The sequence below is a fragment of the Staurois parvus genome, unplaced genomic scaffold (genome assembly GCF_062004578.1).
Source record: "Staurois parvus isolate SC_StPar_1 unplaced genomic scaffold, SC_StPar_1.0 ptg000572l, whole genome shotgun sequence".
In the NCBI taxonomy this organism is placed as follows: domain Eukaryota; kingdom Metazoa; phylum Chordata; class Amphibia; order Anura; family Ranidae; genus Staurois; species Staurois parvus.
The window spans coordinates 460250-481596 of NW_028318368.1; the positions used below are offsets into that span (position 1 = coordinate 460250).

Genomic DNA, 21347 nt, shown 5'->3' on the forward strand with positions numbered 1-21347 from the left:
ATTCGTTTTCAAGCCTCTGGAGTCACGGAATTCACTTTATGATGTTTATTGGACTTTGAATCTATTTATTATATTTGTGTCACTTCTGCACTTTAAATGTCACTATTAAGACATTATTTTCACTAATGGATATAGCTCTCCACAGCACGTGTGTTTATGTTAATTAGACCATACATACAGTTTGATAAATTTATTTATTTAGTATAGCGCTGCATTTTTACGATTATTGGTTTACTGGAAGGATTTTGAGGTGTTACCTTCATGCTAGCTGCTCTCCATATTTACCTAGCGCTCGTTTAAATCTTATCATCTTATAGGTTACTGTAGTTTGCATGTTATCAAAGAAGCCTAAATAGGCTGATTTAGAGAAACTCATATAAAGGATGGCTGGTTGATGGCCATATTTTTCTTATAGTGCCTTAAAACTGAAGTGTAGGTATGGATATTTTTACATAGTTTCTTTGGTGCAGCTTGGGTCAGTGTAAGTATGTATGTGCCATATCTGTGGATCCCCATGGAAGCTGGAAATCACTGTAGTAAGCACCCCTACTACAGTGATCACCGCTAGCTTCCAAGTCCAGTGCCAAACGGCTGCCCTGCTGATTAGTTAACACAGGAGGTTGATCATGCAGCACGGGATTGCATTGAGAGAATGCAAAGTGTTCTCTGTATAGCACCCGTGTTGATTGAAAACCTTATGGGGGAGATTTATTAAAACTGGTGCACTCAGAATCTGGTGCAGCTGTGCATGTTAGCCAATCAACGTCTAACTTCAGCTTGTTCAATTAAGCTTTGGCAATGAAACCTGGTAGCTAATTGGTTTCTATAAAGAGTTGCACCAGATTTGCACTCTCCAGTTTTAGTAAATCTCCCCCTATGTGTTCACAATGCAGCACGGCAGCAGCTTGGCACAGGACCCAGAAGCTAGCACCGATCACTGTAGTAGCACTTCCTACTACAGTGATTTCCAGCTTCCACAGGGATCAGCCAGGTATAACACATGCATACCTGCATTGATCCAAGCTGGACCAATGCAACTGTGCAAAATATTAATATCTAAACTTCAGCTTTAGGCACTAACTACCTCCCTTGCTCTTTTCCATATTTTATAGTGCTACAACCTGTCAGTAAAGTGAATTGAATTGTGATTAAATGTTAATGATCTATAAAAAATAGTCTATAAAATTAAAGTGAAAAAACAACACAATTTTTCAAATAACTTACAAATAAAAAAATTGAAAAGTCTTGATTGCAAAAGTAATTAACTGTGACCCTGGTAAGCTTTGGTGCTACCCACTGCCTTCAGACATTATATTATTAGTTGATTGAAGTGTCACATAATCTGTCATGTTTCACATTCACTGTGACTTTCTTTAAAGGACATATTCACACCAGGAACTGCACATTTCTGCATTTGCATTGACGCATGTTAATCATTTTTATGTGCAGTTACATGCATTTGTGGTGCATTATTAGTGTTTTTAGAGGCTTGTTTGTTTGCATTTTCTTTGAGGGCACTTTCTTCTTCTTTGGGCTTTTATGTGCAGTTTGTTGCATTTACATGAGTTTACACATGTTTATGCATGGACAAAGCCTATGTACACAGGGAAGAGAGCCTGAAGTGAAAATGAGGGATAGTCACACACAATCCAGGACTATTGGGTACTGTGCTTTCAGTGCTTAGACTAGAAAGGCAGAACAGTCGAAAGATCCTTGAGAGCTCTGGAATATGCTGTGAGATGTTGTACATGGTCCTTGGAAATGCAGCAGTTTAAAGCCTAAACTTAGTCAAAAAAGAAATTAGCACAAGAGACATGATTTATTTTCAATCTGATTTGTCCCTTGTGCTGCTGGTTTCTTCTTTAGTTGAAATATTCCTCCTCTGATCCCCCTCCCACCCTCACCACCATAATATTCCTGTGTGGCGAGGGTTAAGAGAGTCAAGGAACCTGTTGCTTGCACTAAAAGCATAGGACAGAGGAAGATACCAAACTTCCATTAGTAAACAAGTTGTAGTGGCACAAAACTGCCACTAGATGTTAGCATACTATAGAAAACTAATAACCACATGCAGTTCAATACAACATAGAAAAATTACCTGAAAGTGGGGCAGAACAGTACATAAATGGAGTAGGTGGAGAGAAAGGGCAAGAATAGTTGGTCCCACACCAGAAAATTATGGCAATGGGATTGGGGAGGGGGTATTGGAGGGGCACAATTTACTAAACGTAGGCTTTAAGGATTGTGCAGCATTGCAGCCAGTGTCACACAAGCCTCTACAAGCCCTCATGCTAATCTCAACATAGCATCCACCAGTTTACAGTAGCTATGCTGCAGTGACTGTTTACTGAAATTGTTTCATACAAAGCCTTTGCACATCATACATGCATACAGCAGAAGCTGGGCATGTTTCCACATGCAGTTCTTTTTTTTTTTTTTAGGAATCTGCAACAAAATTTATTTAAATTCTTGCAATGTACATAGATCATCCAGAGGGAAAGTATGGAATTAGTTCCCAGAGAAAGGTTTTACCTGTTTTTAACTACTCCCACTATTTATGTGGCTTTTATTTCATAATTCATTATTGGTAAAAGACGTTTCAGAGATAATGAATGTCAAGTGTTCCATCACTGAGATTGTGCCATCAAGCTATTGTGGTTTTTTTAATTTAAATATTTTATTATTGTTTTTCAAATCACCATTTCGAATATACAAAAGCTAATAAAACCAACAAAATAATTAACACAGAACTGTTATACTTTCCCCACATATAACCTTAATCTTAGTGACCTTTTACCCCTCCCCTTTCCTCTCCCCCCCTACCCCCCTTTGATTATGCACTTTTGCCTTTATTCTAAGAATCATGTTCCTTGAATAATACTGATATCATACTGTATTTATCCCCTTTAGCTTCCTTTCCCTATTTCACGTATTCTAGGTATAAATTTGACTTTTTAAATTGCTCCCACTTTTCCCACCTTGTACGGAAGACCTCTATTTTTTCTTCCTCCATATGGTAAAGTTCCTCCACTCTATATATCTTCTCCACTCTTTCTACCCAGTCCTTTATTTTCGGTACCTGTTGTTTCCTCCAAAACTTGGGTATCAATCCCTTTGCTGCATTCAGATAATACATTAATCCAGTTTTTTTTATATTTTTTAACCGAGAACTCGGTACCATAAAGAAGACAAGTCTCAGGGTCCTTGGTGATATTAACCTCTGTTATTTCCTGAATTATACGCACTTTACCCTCCTAGTATTTTTGAATTTTGTGACACTCCCACCATAAATGAAACATTGTACCTCTCTCTCCGCATCCCCGCCAACGTAAAGGTGAATTGTCCCCACTTATTCTATGTGCTACACTCGGTGTAATATACCGTCTTACTAAATACTTGTAATTCATTTCCACTTCCTTCATATTTACATTCCCATGAATTAAACTATATATTTTCTTTTGTTTTCCCTCATCTATTATTACTTCTAAATCCCTTACCCATTTCTCTATAAATGATGGCCTTATAGCCGTGATTAGTCCTGTGAAAATCTTCTATATTTTAGTAATCCCATCCTTCCCATCTCCCCGTGTATCTAACAAGTGCTCAAAGGGGTCCCAATCTTCTTTTTTTCTTAGTGGTATTGGGAGACTCCCTATAAAATGTTTTAGTTGAAAATAATGGCATTCATTCATTTTTGTAAATATTTCCTTCTTGATTTCCAGTTCATTAAGTAAACATATCTCTTCTACCGCCATTATATCTCCTAATTGGACATCTTTCTTCTTTATCCACTTCCCTGTAATACTCTCTTTACCTGGATGGAAAAACTCTGTGGATCCTAGTGAATTAAATCCCCATCTCCTTTGTTTGTGTAAAGTATCCCAAACTCTCAAGACAATACGTGTAAACGAACTTGTGCTATCTGCCAATCCTTGATACCTAGGACGCAACCAGACAACTCCACCAAATTTCGCACAACCCAATGTGTTTTCAATATTTATCCAACTTTTCCAGAGTGCATTATGTGTCCAATCAAAAATTCTTGCCAAAATTACTGAGTTATAGTATCTTTTCAGGTCCGGTTCCCCAGTGCGCCTTTTCCTTTATCTCTACTTAAAATTTCATAGTTTATTCTAGGCTTCTTATTTCTCCAGATATATGATGTTAAAATGTTTTTAATTATTCTAAAATATGCCTCTGGGAGTTTAATTGGTACCATTTGAAATTTATATAGAATTTTAGGAACAATTACCATTTTTATCAAGTTTATCCGACCATTCCATGACTGAGATCCTTTTCCTAATTTCTTTATTTCATCCTTAATCTCATTTAATAGTGGGATATAATTTAATCTATATAGATTCTTTAAAGATACAGCCAGTTTTATACCCAGATATTTTAGTTCTCTTTCCCTCCAAATGAAAGGGAATTCATCCTGTAGCTTTTTTCTCTCTATTTATAAGGTTTATATTTAAAATCTCTGTTTTAGTTGGATTCATTTTTAAGTTTGACATCTTTCCATATTCTTTTAAAGATTTCAATAAGTTTGGTAATGTTATCCTTGGATTTCCTACATAGAACAACATGTCGTCTGCATAAACTGCCACCATATGCTCGATTTCTCCTACCCAAATTCCTTTTATGCCTATATTATTCCTAATGGTAGCCAACAGAGATTCCAAAGACAGCACATATAACAACAGGGACAGAGGGCATCCCTGTCTTGTTCCATTCTGCATCCCAATATACTCAGATAATTCCTCATTTACCATTATTGCTGCCGAGGGTTGGCTATATGATTTTCTAATCCATTCTCTCATTCTAGGTCCCATGCCTATTACTTCTAAGGTATCTAACATATATCCCCAATTTACTCTGTCAAATGCCTTTTCAGCATCAATCAAAAGTACCAACGCCGAGATTCTCTCTTTCCTACTTTTTTGTACGAGGAACAGAGATCTTACTCCGTTGTCTCTACCCTCTCTCCCTGGGACAAACCCCACTTGATCTATATGTATCCATTTTGGCATTAGGTCCTTCAATCTACTTGCCAATACTTTTGCATATAATTTAGTATCTATATTTAGTAAGGAAATCTGTCTATAGCTTGAACAGTGAGTATCATCTTTTCCTTCCTTTTGTATAAGAACCACATGTGCTTACAGGGATTCCCTCCTCATTTCCATCTCTCTTCCCAAAGCATTCATTAATATTCTCAGTTTAGGTAGTAATATTTCTTCATATTTTTTATAATATCTCACTGTATACCCATCGGGTCCAGGGCTTTTTACTGCTTCTGTGCTTTTTAATGCTAGATGTATTTCTTCCTGAGTTATTGCAGTTTCTAGGGATTCTAATTGTTTTTCACTTAATTTCGGTAATCCCGCCTTTTTTTAAATATGCCTGTCTTCTCTCTTTATTTCTTACTTCCTCTTCTCCTACGGTACCATGAGGCTTTATATTATATAATTTATTGCAATATTCTTTAAACACTTTTACTATATCTTTGGTTGAATGAACCAATTCTCCTTTTTTATTTTCTCAATATAATTTCTAGATTTTTTTTCCTCTGTGCCCTCATTAAATACTTTCCTGGTCTATACCCCCATCTATATCTCTCACTTATCATTTTATTAAACACCCTCCTCTTCTCTTCTTCCAGAATATTATTTAATTCGTCTCTTTTATATATTATCTTCTGCGTGATCTCTTTTGTTACTCTATTTTTATGTGTCAGCTCTAAACCACAGAGTTCCCTTAAAAGTGTGTTTATTTTTTCTCTTCTCTCCTTCTTCTTTTTTGCTCCTATCGCTATTAAGATTCCTCTAATATAGACCTTGTGTGCTTCCACACGGTAGCTATCGACACTTCCTCAGAGTCATTTTCTACAAAAAATTGCTCTATTTCCTTCTTAACTTTCCAATCCATCTCTTGATCCTGGAGAAGTGACTCATTCAACCTACATAATTTTTCTCCCCTCTGCTCATTTCCCCATAGTAATTGCATTGTGACAGGAGCATGATCAGAAATCGACATGGCTTCTATATTAACTTTGACCAGAGACTCAATAAGCCTATGGTACACCAGTATGTAATCCAGTCTTGAATACATCTTGTGTGCATCAGAGTAAACAGTGTAGTCTCTTTCCTTCATATGCTTAATTCTCCAAATATCTACAAGTTGACATTGAAATAACATTTTTTTCAAGTTTTTCAGAGATGTACTACTATCTCTCAGCATCGGAGAGGCCACATCCATTTGTGGATCCATACAAAAATTGAAATCTCAAGCCACAATCAAATCCCCTTTTTTGAAATCCATTAATTTCCTCTGAATATTTTTTAAGAATACCTCAGGGTTCTTATTCGGGCAATAAATGTTTGCTAATGTACATTCTATTTCCTGTAGTTTTCCTTTCAAAAACAGGAATCTCCCTTCCAGATCTACCAATCTCTCCTCCAACTTAAACCTTATATTTTTCGCAAATCCTATTGCCACTCCCTTTGCACGTTTAATTGGGGAATCTGCATAATACCATTCTGGATAATATCTGGATTGTAACTTCACATTTGTTTCTTGTACTAAGTGTGTCTCTTGTACAGGGGCGGACTGACCATTTGGAAACTTGGGCACTGCCTGAGGGCCCGGGGTCAGTAGGGGGCCCCATGAGATGTCCCTGGTACCTTTTTCATAGGCTTTTTTGAGTTTGGGCAAGGACAAAGGGGCCCCATTATCCCTTATTGCCCAGGTACCCCATGAGTTGTCAGTCTGCCCCTGCTCTTGTAGAAATACCACTGAAGAGAGTCTATGCTGACGTTCTTTAAATATCTTAAATCTCTTCCCTGGGCTATTTAAACCTTTGACATTATGTCACAAAGTGAATCTATTCCGTTCTTCTCTTTTTCTCACCTCCTCTCATCCCTCTTCTCCCATCTCCTTTCTCTCCCTCTCTTCCCTATACCTTCTCCTTCGTCCTCCAGGATTTCTCCAGATTAATATATCTCCTACTTTCCTGCATAATCTCAGGTTACCAACCCCGCATGCTCTTCCTCCTCCCATACCATCCCCTCCTCTTTTAGGCTATTTTTTGGCCTCTGAATCATTTGTGGACCTACTTCCACTTTTGATTCCACTTTAGGGTGGTGCTCTGATCATGAACACCTCTTTTCATTTACCCTCCCCCAACGTCCTGCCAAAAAAAAAAGAAGGAACAGGGAGGAAGGGGGAGGGGGAAAAGAGGAGCAGGAGAAAGAATGAAAAAAAAAACCACCACTTCTCCACCTCCTCCTTCCCCCCCCCCCAAACTACCCATCCCCCTCACTCCCCCCCCCCACTCTACTCAGGAATATCTATTTTCTGCAACTCTCTCGCAGAAGTCTCTCAGCTCTTCAGGAATCTTTAATCTTGCCGATCGTACATTTTTGCAGCCGATCAAACATGCTGGGGACCCCCAGCTATATCGAACGTTCTGCTTCTTCATTTGGTCTACTAATGGTTTTAATATTTTCTTTCTTGACAAAGTCTCTGTGGCAAGATCTGTGAATATCTGTATATTTATTTCCCCATACTTTATAATAGCTCTTCCTTTCTTCTTCTTCCAGATCTCCCTTTATCCCTATCGGAATTGAGCAATGGTATCTCTCGGTCTTCCTTTTCCTCCTTCTTGGTATATTCTCCCAATTCTGTGCGCTCCATCAATTTTATAGGGTTCTACTGTGGATCTGTCCATTATTGTATCTAACATTTTCTCTACCGTTTCCCTCAGATCTTCTCCTTGGGGAATCTCCGGTAAACCGCGAATCCTTAAGTTGCATCTTCTGTTCCTATTTTCCTGGTCTTTAAATTTATAAAGCAGATTTCTTTGTTCCTTTTTCATTTCCACCATTTTATTTTCAAAGACCTGTATCTCTTGAGCCTGTTTATTTGTTTTTTCTTCCATCTGCTCCACTCTAGAAAGAACATATCCAAGATCTTTATGTAACTTTCCCATCTAATTTTTTATAGATAATTCCAGGCATTTAAACATTTCTACTATTTCTGTTTTAGTTGGTAAATGTGAATCTTGATCTTCCAAGTTATTCAAAACATTTATCTTTTCTATGTCTGCTTCTTCCAAGTTTTGACTAATATTGGACATTCCCAGGGATCTTCTGAGGCTCCCATCACTACTGTTCTCTGTCACACTTTTTTCATTAATTCCACTTTGCCTCTCAGGGGTCTGTTTGTTCTGTCCGGGGATATATTTCTTAATTGAACTTGAATTGGGGGCTTTTGATCCGCTTCCTTTTGTTGTTTTGTTCTTCATATTGCTATAGTTCGGATACCTAATGGAATTAATAATCTCTTCCTAGTTTTCATATTTTCTCTTTCTTCTTTCCCCCCATCTCCCTCTTGGGCCCCCTGCAGGAAATAACGTTCTTTATTTGTTTGAATTTGAAAATATGGGACCCTCTAAAGTCTCCGTAGTGACCCCTGTATGCAATCCCCACTCGTTTAACAGTCCATGTTTACTTAATTTATCCTTTTGACATATAACATATATTACATTTAATTTCTTCTGCCACTCTCACTCACCCTTAGACTTTCACTTTTCCAGATCTGGGGGGGTGGCTTCTGTCGGTCTTCTCTGCAGGGGGGTTGCAAAAGAGGGCCCCTCTAGTTCAACAGTCTCTCTGGTAAGGGATTCCCAATCATACATCAAACTTTTGCCCCTTTGTCTCCTCTCAGGCTCCAGTCCACTGCAGACCCGATTTATACTCCTTCACAAAGAGAGGGTGGGGGGTAAGGGAGACAGGGAGAGCTAGGGAGACAGGGAGAGAGGAGAGAGAGGAAAGAGGGGGGAGATCAAGTCCATGTGTGGCACAGTGGCTTAGTGGTTAGCACTTCCGCCTGGCAGTACTAGGGTCGTTGGTTCGAATCCCAGCCATGACACCACCTGCCTGGAGTTTGCATGTTCTCCCTGTGCCTGTGTGGGTTTCCTCCCCCACTCTAAAGACATGCAGGTAGGTTAATTGGATGCTGTCTAAATTGTCCATAGTATGTGTATGTATGAATGTGAGTTAAGGACCTTAGATTGTACACCCCTTGAGGGTTAGGGACTGATGTGAATGTACAATATATATATATGTAAAGTGCTGTGTAAATTGACAGTGCTATATAAGTACCTGAAATAAATAAATAAATGTGTACTCCCCTATGCCAGCCAGCATCTCTCTCCTCTCTGGACTTCCCTGCAGCTGGTCACGTGTCCTCCGTGCCTCCTTCGGCTCTACTTCCTCCTGGCATACCAAGGACTCCTGGCCGACTGCTCTGATGCAGGGTCTCGTCCATGGGACTCCACAGCCAACCAGCCCACTCCTCCCTAATTAAGGTAGGTCATATGACCTACTGGCTAGGTGTTGGGGGATCCTGGGTGCAGGAGATCTTACCATGATCTCCTGTTCAGTGCCATTGCCAGGCTCCTCCGCCCAAGCTATTGTGTTTAACCCTCATGCAGTTCTGATTCATGCACGAAAAGCAAGTGAAAGTGAAACTTGTCTTCCAAAACACAAACTCTCAGCTAAATCATGGATACATGTCTCTGCTGCTGAAAGACTTTAGTATTAACGCCTTCATTGCAAGCACAATGGGAATGATTTTCTAAAGCATAGACTGTTCACTTTACAAGGGAAGATGCACTTTTTAAGAGAATTTTACACAGAGCTTGGTGAATGAGGTAACCATTGTACAATCATGTGCAAGCAAAAAGACTGTTTTTATTCTTTGCAAATGATTGGCATATCTGAGAAATCAGATTTGAACCAGCAACACCAGAACGTAGCTCAGGTCATTACCTGAATAGTTACATCTCTGGTATTCCTATACTGTACCTAGAGTACATACTATGAGACTAGTCAGTCACTTCCTTTCTAATACAGTGCTTAACAGTTGCAATCCAACGTGCCAATGAACTCGAAGCCAGTGTCATGGTTCAAAATCTATGCACAATTATACCACCTAATGTCACTCAACGTCAGTGCACCAGCCTTCTTAACTAACTATAAGAAAGCAAAGAAGGCGCACAGTCTCCTCGTGCATTACCATGATAAAAGCAAATGTATTTAAAATGACAAAAATGGATACTCACATACCAAGGTTCATAAAACAAGCTGAAAATAAGCTCTGAAGATGGGAGTACGTCTCCCGAAACACGTTAGCATACACCATTGTCAGATTACCGCTTTGTCGGACTGTCCTGAGGATTTTCAGCTTGTTTTATGAACCTTGGTTTTTGAGTATCCATTTTTGTCATTTTGAATAAATTTTCTTTTATCATGGTAATGCACGAGGAGAGTGCGCCCTTTCTTTGCTTTCTTCTAGTATTTTCAAGATTCCCCAATCTTTATAGGGCTGCACCCCAACAAGTGTCGGTTACTGTGATCCTGTGAGGCTCACAGACTTGGACTTCTTCATTTTCTTGACTTTTTCCTAACTAACTATGTTTTACTTGCACCTGTACATCCAAGGTTTGGCTAGGTGCTCAATCTACTGAACACATCAAGAGATTCATTCACCTACCTGGCCTCAATTACCCGAATACAGCCTGAGGGGTCAACCCAATAGTCACCAAGCAATCATAGAGTGATCAGGAAAAATGGGTGGCAGTTCAAAGTAAGAAAATCAAGCAGCTTTTCCTTATTTTTTATACTTCTATGAGTTACTCAGGAGAATTGCATACACCAAGAAGAATGCAGGTTTCCTAGGATGAATCAAACCCTCTCAATCCACTTTCTCCAAACCCCCCCAAACCCACACATCACACACAGGGACTGCAGAGGTCTGGTGGCAGTGAAAAGAATTGATGTTTTGTCTGTACCCACTACTGTCCCTTAAAGACTGATCAAAGCAAGAAAATTGAGAACTCAAATCACCCATATGCTGTGCCAAAAACACCCCAAGGGTCACCATTAAAAGATTGCTGGACTGTATACCCTTATATATGATCAGAATAACCAATATCTCAAAAGATGTTTTTTGACATGTTAATTATAACAGGATATGGCCTACCAGACATCCTAAGGGTACTATGTCTCATGTAAGGGAACCATGGTCTTGCAGTGGCTCCTGTGAATGGCAGAATAGAAATACCTTTGTCTACTCTTAATAAGTGCAACTGTATTCCAAACAACAAGGGATAAGATCTCTACTCCTGATGTTTATTTATTTATTTCAGGTACTTAAATAGCACCGTCAGTTTACGCAGCACTTTACATATATGTTGTACATTAACATCAGTCCCTAACCCTCAAGAGATATACAACCTAAGGTCCCTAACTTACATTCATACATACTAGGGCCAATTTAGACAGGATCCATTTAGCCTACCAGCATGTCTTTGAAGTGTGGAAGGAAACTGGAGTACCCGGAGGAAACCCATGCAGGCACAGGGAGAACATGCAAACTCCAGACAGGTGGTGCCGTGGTTGGGATTTGAACCAACAACCCTAGTACTGCCAGGCAGAAGTGCTAACCATTTAGCCACTATGCTGCCCATGAAGTTGCCTTTTAACCACCCACACTTGAACCACCCATAGCTAACCATATACCAGCCCTTGAAAAAATAGATATCCCCCTGCTCCTGGGAAGAGTCATCCTAATGGAGGACAAGGTTCACCAACAAATCATTGGGCCACATGATGCAACTTATGCCCAATTCCTGAATCTTGGCTGGATCATCGTAGGCAATGTCTGTCTGGGTAAAATTAGAAGGTCGCCCACTGTTTCTTCCTTCAATACATCCTGGTAAATGGATGCACTGCTTGTTTTGAATTGGTGTCCATACCACTACAATGTGAAGGAGACTATGCAGCAAAGGCATGCATCATCAAAGCACACAAGATGATAGGAAGGAACTTAATTTCTGGGATGATAACTTTGCTACCACAAAGTTCAATGTACAGTAACTACTGAGGGCAGTTGGGTTGGCAGCAATGGAAGACAAGGAATTCCTGAAAACTAAAGCTGGAAGCACACGGCTGAGTTTTTTTTTGGGCCAGCTACCAGAATGTAATAAACTGAACCGAATTCCCCTTCTACACATTCACGGTGGATGGGGAAATCTTCTCTGCTGTGTCATTGTATGCTGACAGCCGAACTCCGGCCATCAGAATACACTGCTCATTGCTGCAGCCCATTGCATACATGCGCTGATCAAGTGAAAATATACCAACAATCCCATTCTTGAAAAGACGATCTACTTCTCATGAATTGGAACAACCATACATTGATCAAAATTTGGCCAGCTCCTGCTGAACCGGACGAATTTTGATCTATCTATGGCCAGCTTTAGAGTAAGGAGTTCTATCTGGATAACTCCAACAGCTAAGTAGCATCTCTACCATTTTTTGCACCAAGAAGGAGACTACTTTAAATGATAACTCCACATTTGTGTGAAAAAGTAGCAAATAAAAAATAAAATATAGCATATACCAGGTATCACTAAATGGCAGACCACAGTCTGCACACAGACAGAGTGTCAGTCCTGTCCAGAGCGCAGCTGCTCTACTTAGCAGCCTGAGTGGACTCCTCTCCTGCTGCTGCTACAGCTGTTAAAAGTCACATCATTGCAGAGGGCAGGAGGAATGGCAGGGTGAACTCTTTTCTCTATGTACTCGCCTGCCTGCCGCCACCGTTGTTAAGAGACACAGCATTGCAGAGGACAGGAGGAATGGCAGGGTGAACTCTTTTCTCTATGTACTCGCCTGCCTGCCGCCACCGTTGTTAAGAGACACAGCATTGCAGAGGACAGGAGGAATGGCAGGGTGAACTCTTTTCTCTATGTACTCGCCTGCCTGCCGCCACCGTTGTTAAGAGACACAGCATTGCAGAGGACAGGAGGAATGACAAGGTGGACTCTTCTATGTACTCACCTGCCTGCCACCTGTTGTACTCACAGCAGGGAAGAGGGTGGGAGATACTTCAGGTCTATTGTTTATTTCTCCCTGAGCATTTTGTAGCTTCGAGCGTCGTGCTCAGGGGCGGACTGACAACAAGGGTGGCTGTGATGTCAGCTTGACTGTAATGTTTGGGGGGCTGTGTTGTGAGGGGGGGGTTTGATGTGAAAGGAGGTTGTGATGTAAGGAGGAGCTGTGATGAGAGCAGGGGGGGGGGGTGTGATGTGAAAAGGGGTTGTGATGTGAAAGAGGGGACTGAGAACACTGATGTAAAGGGGTCTGTGATGTGAAGGTCCCGAGTCATAGAACAAAATAAGATTTGGACCTCTGCAGAAAGAAAATGTTACCAACCAGATCCCTAACATATAAAATTGTACTGTATATTGAATAAATAACCCAGAGGGGAATGATTTTTCTCAACAAAAGTGGAGCTACTCATTAAAATAGTCAGCACACAGAAGCTCGGCTTGTTTCTTTAGAGTGCAGCCTGAACAGAAGACCTGAGCTGAAAAAACAGAGAAGGTTTTTAGGGAGAGACCATGCTGAGCCAGCACCACCTCTTAAAGTAGGAGAGTAATGTTGGTACCTTTCATGTTTTGACATGTACCATCCTCACAAGTCAGGCCAGATCAGGGTGGTCTTCAACTCAGGCACTCAATATGAAGGTGTTTCTCCCAACAACCTCCTTTTTACTGAATCTAAACTAAACCACATCCTTATAGTTTTGCTTTGTTTCAGGCAAGAACTGGTTGCTGAATTGGCTGACAATGCTCCACTGATTTATTGTTTGTGAAGACAAGAGAAACCTCCTTAAGTTCTGATAATACCGCATTAACAGTGTCAACATCAAAGTCATAGACCCATCGTATGAAGGTATATGTCTTTGGGGTGACGGGCGCGATGTCAGACCCCAGCCCTTGTAACCAACTTGTGACCGAAGGACTAGCCAATCTAAAACCGCGCTGCCACTTGCGTAAAAAAATGCCATTCTCAGCTGCACCCTGCACAAAGATTTCCCAGCTCGCGGGACCACAATCTATGTGCCAGCTGCCTGAGAGCGATTGTTACTGGGTCAGGTTAATTACGCAATAAAACCTTCACACTGCTACCACCTCCTTTTTACAGAGAAGGAGGAAACTCACGAATCTTAGCAGTAACACTATGATGTTTGAATAAGCGTCTGTATACACACTGTCACTGCAGACAGATGTGTCCAGAGGTTTTAAAACACACAGTAGCACTGTTCAGAGACAGGGATTCTTTTAGTTTGCATTAAAGAGCTTTAGAAACAGTTCAACACTTTTCAGAAAATAGGATTTATTACTAAAAAGGTCAAAATGGTGCAATAAAAATATTTACAGAAAAGATATAACAAATGTATAAATATATAAAAATAGAGCGAGCAACAGAGAGATAAAATAAAAACATTTGAGAAGGTAGGATACTTGCAGAAGTCTTTGAATTAAGCAGAGTTCAAGTGTCCTGAACAAAAGGGTACCTTTTCTCCCGAAGTTGGTTCCTGATGTTAAAAGGGAGAATCTCTTCATCTCTCTCTCCAAGCATGACAGCCTTATTTCTAGGAACCCAGCAGGGTGTCTCCTTAAAGCAGAGAACCAATTGGGGAGGGGTGTTTAGGCGGGGACTCAGGCTATGACCAAATCCCTCACATGTTTATACCATAGTCAATAACCTTCTATAGGTACATGTAGCATCCTAGTCACTGGCAGAATTATATGCAGAATGATATCCCGAACATCCAGACATCAAATATAACATATCTTACCGTTCCAGATAAAGACGTATTGCTTTCTACCCTTGTGTAGGTGCCACATATGGCGGTAAGGTGTCAGGTGACTTGTATTAAACTGACCTATCTGAATATATCCTTTGTTTTATTGTACCTTGCTCCTGTCAGGATTTATGAATTTGTATGAAAAAGTGGTTTCAAGTGGGATGTATGTTTTACTACCATTCTGGAATGCTTTTCATGTCCAGTGACGGACTGATTTATAGCTTTACGACCAGGCCAAGGCAAGAGTCTGACAGACATAATGGAACCAGCTTATTGGGTTTACAACCATGAAGCGTATCCAGCTGTGCCCTGTGCACTCCTGAACTCAGCATACACAGAGACCACAGAGGGGGCTTGAGGGAGAGAGAATGATATTTGCAGAGTATGATACAAGATGGTGGATTTTTACCAAAATGGTTGTCCGCGTCCAATCGCCACATTTGGTGCCAGACCTTCTCCTGCAATAGCAATCTAGGGACTGAGAAGGACAGTTTAAGACAGGCAAAAGGAATACTGGTCTGTTGTACATCAGTTTGCTTAAAGGGAACTTCAATGTAGAAGACAGACTTAAATCTCTAACTACCGAAGAAAAACAATCAATCTTCTCACCAGCACACATTTGCCACTGCCACTGCCAATCTCAGGCTTCAAAAAATCATCTTACCAAGGTAATAAGAACCTTTTACTTCAAAGACTATGCTGTCAGTGTAAACGGATTAAATCTAGGATCCAGCTTTCCCCCTCACGCATCATAGTCCTGGAATGTTATTAATTGTCAAGCTAGACACATTCATATATCAAGTATCAGCCTGTGACAAGCTCCTCATTAAACTTGGAGTTTTATATGCAGTAAACAGCATTTATGATCCCCTGGGTTTCATAGCATTCTTTACTATTCAGGGTAACATACTATTAATACAGGATATGCCTGAAAACGTAGAATGGAATATTCTTTTTCCTAGAGAGAAACAGCAAAAATGAGAAACATGTAAGAGTCTCTGTGGGTCTCTTAGAACAGCTTTAGACATTGTACTGTTACAGCCTTGCATCCCTAACAAGTTCCAACAGAAGAAAGATCCATGTCTTCTCTGATGTATCCATCAAAATAATAGCTGCAGTAGCCTAGGTGACTGTAAAGCCCATATATACCATTCCAAGGCACAGACCCTGTGCAGCCATGCTAGCTGTCAGAATTGCTGAGCTTATAAAACGTGAAACGGGCTTTGAAATGGACAGACAGCAATACAGTGTTGGGATACATATACAGATAAACAAAACAGTATGTCAGTAGTAGAGTAGAACCCATCAGAAAGTTGTTTACACCCAATCAATAGTAGGTCTTCAGGAGAGATTGGAAGAAAAAGTACCTTTGCAACCTTTAAGGTCGTAGCAAATGGCAAACTTGCTAACCCAACCTACAAGTGGGGAAATACAGTAGTTTTAAAATGTATGTGAGTATATAGGACTTTAAAGATAAAGGTGCCCATTGTAACCATTGGTTTATGGCTCTCATTATAAAACTATGGAAAATATTGAAGGAAAGGTATGGAAAGTCTAAGGCACAATATTTAAAAAAGGTTCAGGGTGACTCTACTTTGGGCCCATCAACAAACTGGTGCTTTTTCTATCGAAACAAGAGGATGAGCCGTCAAGATCAGTGACTTGATTAAATTATATTCTGAGACTTGCTATCTTTGACATAGCCAGAGAAGTCTTCTGCCTTTTCTCAGCCAAGGTAGTTTTGCTTTAAAGGGAGGTAAGAAGGAATGGATCATGTTGCTGCTTTCAACTCTGAAAATGGACTCACGAACTGTCTTTTTCTGCCACAGACCGCAGGTATTGATGTTGATGTTTGCATTATTCTTCTCTAGTCCTTTCCTTCCCTCTTGTTTTTCAGATGTCCAAGGCCATCAATCATCATTTACATATGTTTGGACTTGATTTGTAAGTTTGTTTATTGTTTTGAAATTTTTGATGGAGGCTTAAGTGCTTGGGCGTAATTTTATTTTTTAATTTTTTACACCTTTTTCTTCACTAAACTTTATTTTTTATCACATAGGGGACAAAAAGTCCCCTGTGATACTGCTTGTTTGTGACAGATCCTCTGTAATGAAACATCTTTAATGTCTTTTTGACCCCTGATATCTCACCTGCCCTCCATCGAAGCTAACGGAGTGCAGATTGTGTGCCATTAGCTTCTTCCCCAGGCACAGTGGCTGGATAAAGTGACAGCTGAACCCAAAAACAATGCAACACAGACATCCTTATCAGGTTCTTACTAGGTAGGAGAGATCAGCAAATGGACTCTCACTGGTCTCCCTTCCCTATGCACGGTGCCACCCTCCATGGGGTTTCTGAGCCCTCAGGTGGAAGTTCAGATCCCGGGAAACATGAGGGGAATGGGTGGAGGTAGAGAATTGAATGGCTGTACAGCTTTTACATGACAGTTGACGTCTGGCTTTTCAGATTTACAGACATTCCCAGTTACTGCTGATATATGCCTTATGTTGTTGGTAGCGAAAGGGTTAAAACCAAAAAGAAGATTTTTTTTTTTAATGACCCAGTCAGAACTCAGACCTAAATCCAGTTGAGACTCTGTGGCAAAAGACTTTTGTTTTTATTCACCCATATTTCAGTTCGCATTTTAGTTTCTGTTCACCTATATTTCTTGTCCAGCCTAAGAACTAGAGAAATTTTGTCAACAAGAACTGGCAAAGTTGCTGACTGCGGTGAGGTGAGGGGGAAGGGGTGTTGTATACTTATACAACCATAAAATGTCTGCTTTTTTTTTAATTCAACCCCTTTCTGTCTGTCGAATGCATATATGTGCCAGCAAGGAGTGGACCTTATTCTATGCTGCCACATATGTGCATTGCTGTTTTTGGACCGGCGGCACGCTCAATCGTAATAGTGTCAGTGCATCATCATTTGTGTCAGTACTAGTGTACTAGTGTTAGGTAGGATAAAATAAAATGTCAAAAAGGTATTATATTTATTATTTTGTAGTGTGAGCGTTGTAGCAGGCATGTGATTGTCTGCCTATAGTGTCAGCGTAGATGTTATTCTTATTAATGGCAATGCTAGTGTCACTGTCTGTGAAAAAAATAGAAAGGTTTTATGTTTATTATTGTGGTAGTGTAGAGTGTTTGTGACTTGCCAGTTTATTTTCTGGTTGTGTGGGTGATAGTGTTTAGGCTTGCTCACATTTGCAGTTCTGTCTGAAGAGCATTCTGCATTTGGATTGCTCTTCAGGGATCATTTGACAGTCGATGAGGAGGCATTGCGTTGCCTCCTCAACACCTGCCTTAAGGGCTTATGATTGAAAGGCGCTTGTTGAGTGGCCCCATTCACTTGAATAAGTCATGTTCTGTGGGTGCTACCCCTGCTAAGAAGTGACAGGGTGAAGCAGAGCATTGCAGCTGTGGCATGTGTACACCCCCAGCCACTGCCTCTGCTTCTAAAGGGGTAGCAGTTGGGTGACAGTAAAAGTGTGTCTCAACCACAGGGTTTTACCTTCCCCAATCTCACTTGTGAATAAGCCCTAAGGTAAGATGAAAAAAAAATCTAGAGGGAAAATGTAATTTTATTAACATTGAAGTACAAAAAGGTTTTTGCAACAATTGTATATGCTATAGATTTTTTTTAAATGCTCTATTTTTCTTCCACAAAAGTGGAGTTACCCTACAAATATATTGTTTAATTCAAATGGGAAAATTCCAAATTAAAAACATTTTAATTCCAGGCTATAAGAATGCAAAATGTCAAAAAGTTCAAAACTGTAAATATGTATGTACCACGCAGGGGTGGACTGACCATTTGGAAACTCGGGCACTGCCCGAGGGCCCGGGGTCAGTAGGGGGCCCCATGAGATGCCCCTGGTACCTTTTTCATAGGCTTTTTTGAGTGTGGGCAAGGACACAGGGGCCCCATGATCCCCTATTGCCCGGGGGCCCCATAAGTTGTCAGTCCGCCCCTGTGTACCAGTATTAATAATAACAGCCAATAAAATGTCAGCACGTAATGGGAAAATGTAGGATGACATACAAGTATATATATATATATATATATATATATATATATATATATATTAAAGTATGTACATTGAGTGATCCTGCTTTGCCATTAAGGCACAATCCATTTTCTTCATAGTAAGGCTATTTTGTTTATTTTTTAGTAGTTTATTGTAACTATTCTATTCAAGTAACATTCTGTTAGATCCTTATGGTGTGTATAGCTAATGTGGCCCCAAAAGACAATGAATGCTTCTAGAAATATTTTGATGAAGATTTGTGCTCCCACATTACGAGACTGCCTACTGAAATGGCTTTAACACAATTAAAAGTTCTCATGCACGCTGGAGATTTTCACAGCTGCTGTTTTTGGCTTTTGGTGTTTTTTGCTACAGCCAGTAAACTTCCCAGCATGTTATCCTATGTGTCCATGCACACATAGGCTGTAATAAGCATTTTTTGGCAAGGGCTTTTTTTGGCTGGAAAAAACCCCCAGAACTAGTGGGTTTCTAGAGGAGTTTGTTAGCTGTAAAAACACTCTAACGCTGAAAAACATGGCAAAACGTGGCATAATGCAGTAAAATATGGCAAACTGGTGTTTTTGGACTTTTTTTTAGCAAAAAAAAATTTTAATTGGTAAAAAACGCTAAAAAACACAAATGCAGAAAAAAGTGGCTAAACGCTAATGCAAAAACGCTAAAAACCACTGAAAAACTTGAGTTGAGTGATTTTACACAGCTAACGCTACCAGCTTTATTAACCACTTGCCTACCAGGCACTTATACCCCCTTCTTTACCAGGCCAATTTTCAGCTTTCAGCGCTGCCGCACTTTGATTGACAATTGCGCGGTCATGCAACATTGTACCCATATGAAATTTTGATCATTTTTTTCTCACAAATAGAGCTTTCTTTTGGTGGTATTTAATCGCCACTGGGCGCTTTCCTTTTTGCGCTATAAATAAAAAAAGTGCAAAAAATTTGAAAAAAAAAAAGTTTATTTGTTTCTTTTATAAAATTTTTCAAACAGGTATTTTTTCTCCTTCACTGATGTGCGTTGATGAGGCAGCACTGATAGGCACTGATAGGCGGCACTGATGGGCACTGATAGGCAGCACTAAAGGGCACTGATAGGCAGTACTAATGAGGTGGCACGGATAGGCGGCACTGATAGACAGCACTAATTAGGGGTCACGGATAGGCGGCACTAATATGCAGCACTGATAGGCGGCACTGATAGGTGACACTGATGATGGGCACTGACTGGCAGCACTGACTGGCACAACCCCTGGGCACTGACTGGTGGCACTGACTGGCAGCACTGCTGGGCTGCACTGGTGGGTGGCACTGGTGGGCAGCACTGGTGGGTGGGCACAGGTGGGTGGTACTGGTGGGCACAGGTGGGTGGGCACAGGTGGGTGGCACTGCTGGGCACATGTAGGTGGCACTTCTGGGCACAGGTAGGTGGCACTGCAGTGTGGCACAGGTGGGTGCACTGCTGGGCACAGGTGGGTGCACTGATGGGCACGGGTGGGCGGAGCTAGTGGGTGCACTGCTGGGCGGAACTTGCGGGTGGCACTGCTGGGCACCGATCATCAGGGCACTGATCATCAGTGCCCTGATGATCGGTGCCGATCCTCGCTCTGACAACTGCCGGTTCTCGGCAGTACTTTCCTCACGATCTGACAGCGTGAGGAAAGTGCAGCCGAGAACCGGCACTTGCATTTCCCTCTGATCAGCGTGTCATTGGACACCGCTGATTAGGTGGTAAAAGGCCGCTGTGATTGGCCTTTTACCACATCACGTGATCAGCTGTGTCCGTAGGAGAGCGCGTTCTGGGAGGACGTCATATGACGTCCACCCAGAACTGGCCGGCCGCAGTGAAGCCGTCATTCGGCTATCTGCGGTCGGCAGCTGGTTAAGACGCCCAGTGTGCATGGAACCTAAAAGTTACAGTTTGGACACAATAGGGGTTATTTACTAAACCTGGAGAGTGCAAAAATCTGGTGCAACTCTGCATAGAAATCAATCAGCTTCCAGGTTTTATTGCCAAAGTCTAACTGAACAAGCTGAAGTTAGAAGCTGATTGGCTACCATGCACAGCTGCCCCAGATTTTGAGTGCTCCAGTTTTAAATCTCCCCCGGTGTGGCTACTACATGGTAACCACACTGTGGGGTTTATTTACTAAAGCTGGAGAGTGCAAGATCAGGCTCACATCTGCATAGAAACCAATCAGTTTCCAGATTTTATTGCCAAAGCTTAATTGAACAAGCTGAGGTTAGAAACTGATTGGTTCCTATACAGGAATTCACCTAATTTTGCACACTCAAGCTTTAGTAAATAAACCCATTAGGACTGCTGTATACACCATAAGCATTTCTCACTTCTCGGACCTTATCTCAGATGTGGATAGAGCAATAAGTCAACAGAGGAGATAATTCACATTAACCAAACATGACAACCATGACATATTCATCATTTATAATATCTAAAACAACTGAAAATCTCTAATTTTAAAACTGCACAAAGCAACTTGTTGATAAGTACTGTGCTGGTTCACAAATCAGGTGATTTGTAGTCTCTCATAAATAGACCTTAATATTCATATTTAGAG

At 40.8% G+C, this 21347-nt stretch overlaps 1 protein-coding gene across 2 annotated transcripts in view; it reads right to left on the reverse strand.

Moving 5' to 3' along the window:
• MYOZ2 (myozenin 2) overlaps positions 1 to 21347 on the reverse strand; it is a 117263-nt gene that overhangs the window by 94910 nt on the left and 1006 nt on the right. Inside the window, exon 1 of one of the 2 annotated variants that reach the window (XM_089691777.1) lies at positions 12909 to 13057. The exons of the other annotated variant lie outside the window; for it this stretch is intronic. The gene's annotated coding sequence lies outside the window, so the exon portion shown is untranslated. Of the gene's footprint in view, positions 1 to 12908; positions 13058 to 21347 lie in introns of those variants that run through there. 2 annotated transcript variants of the gene reach the window in all.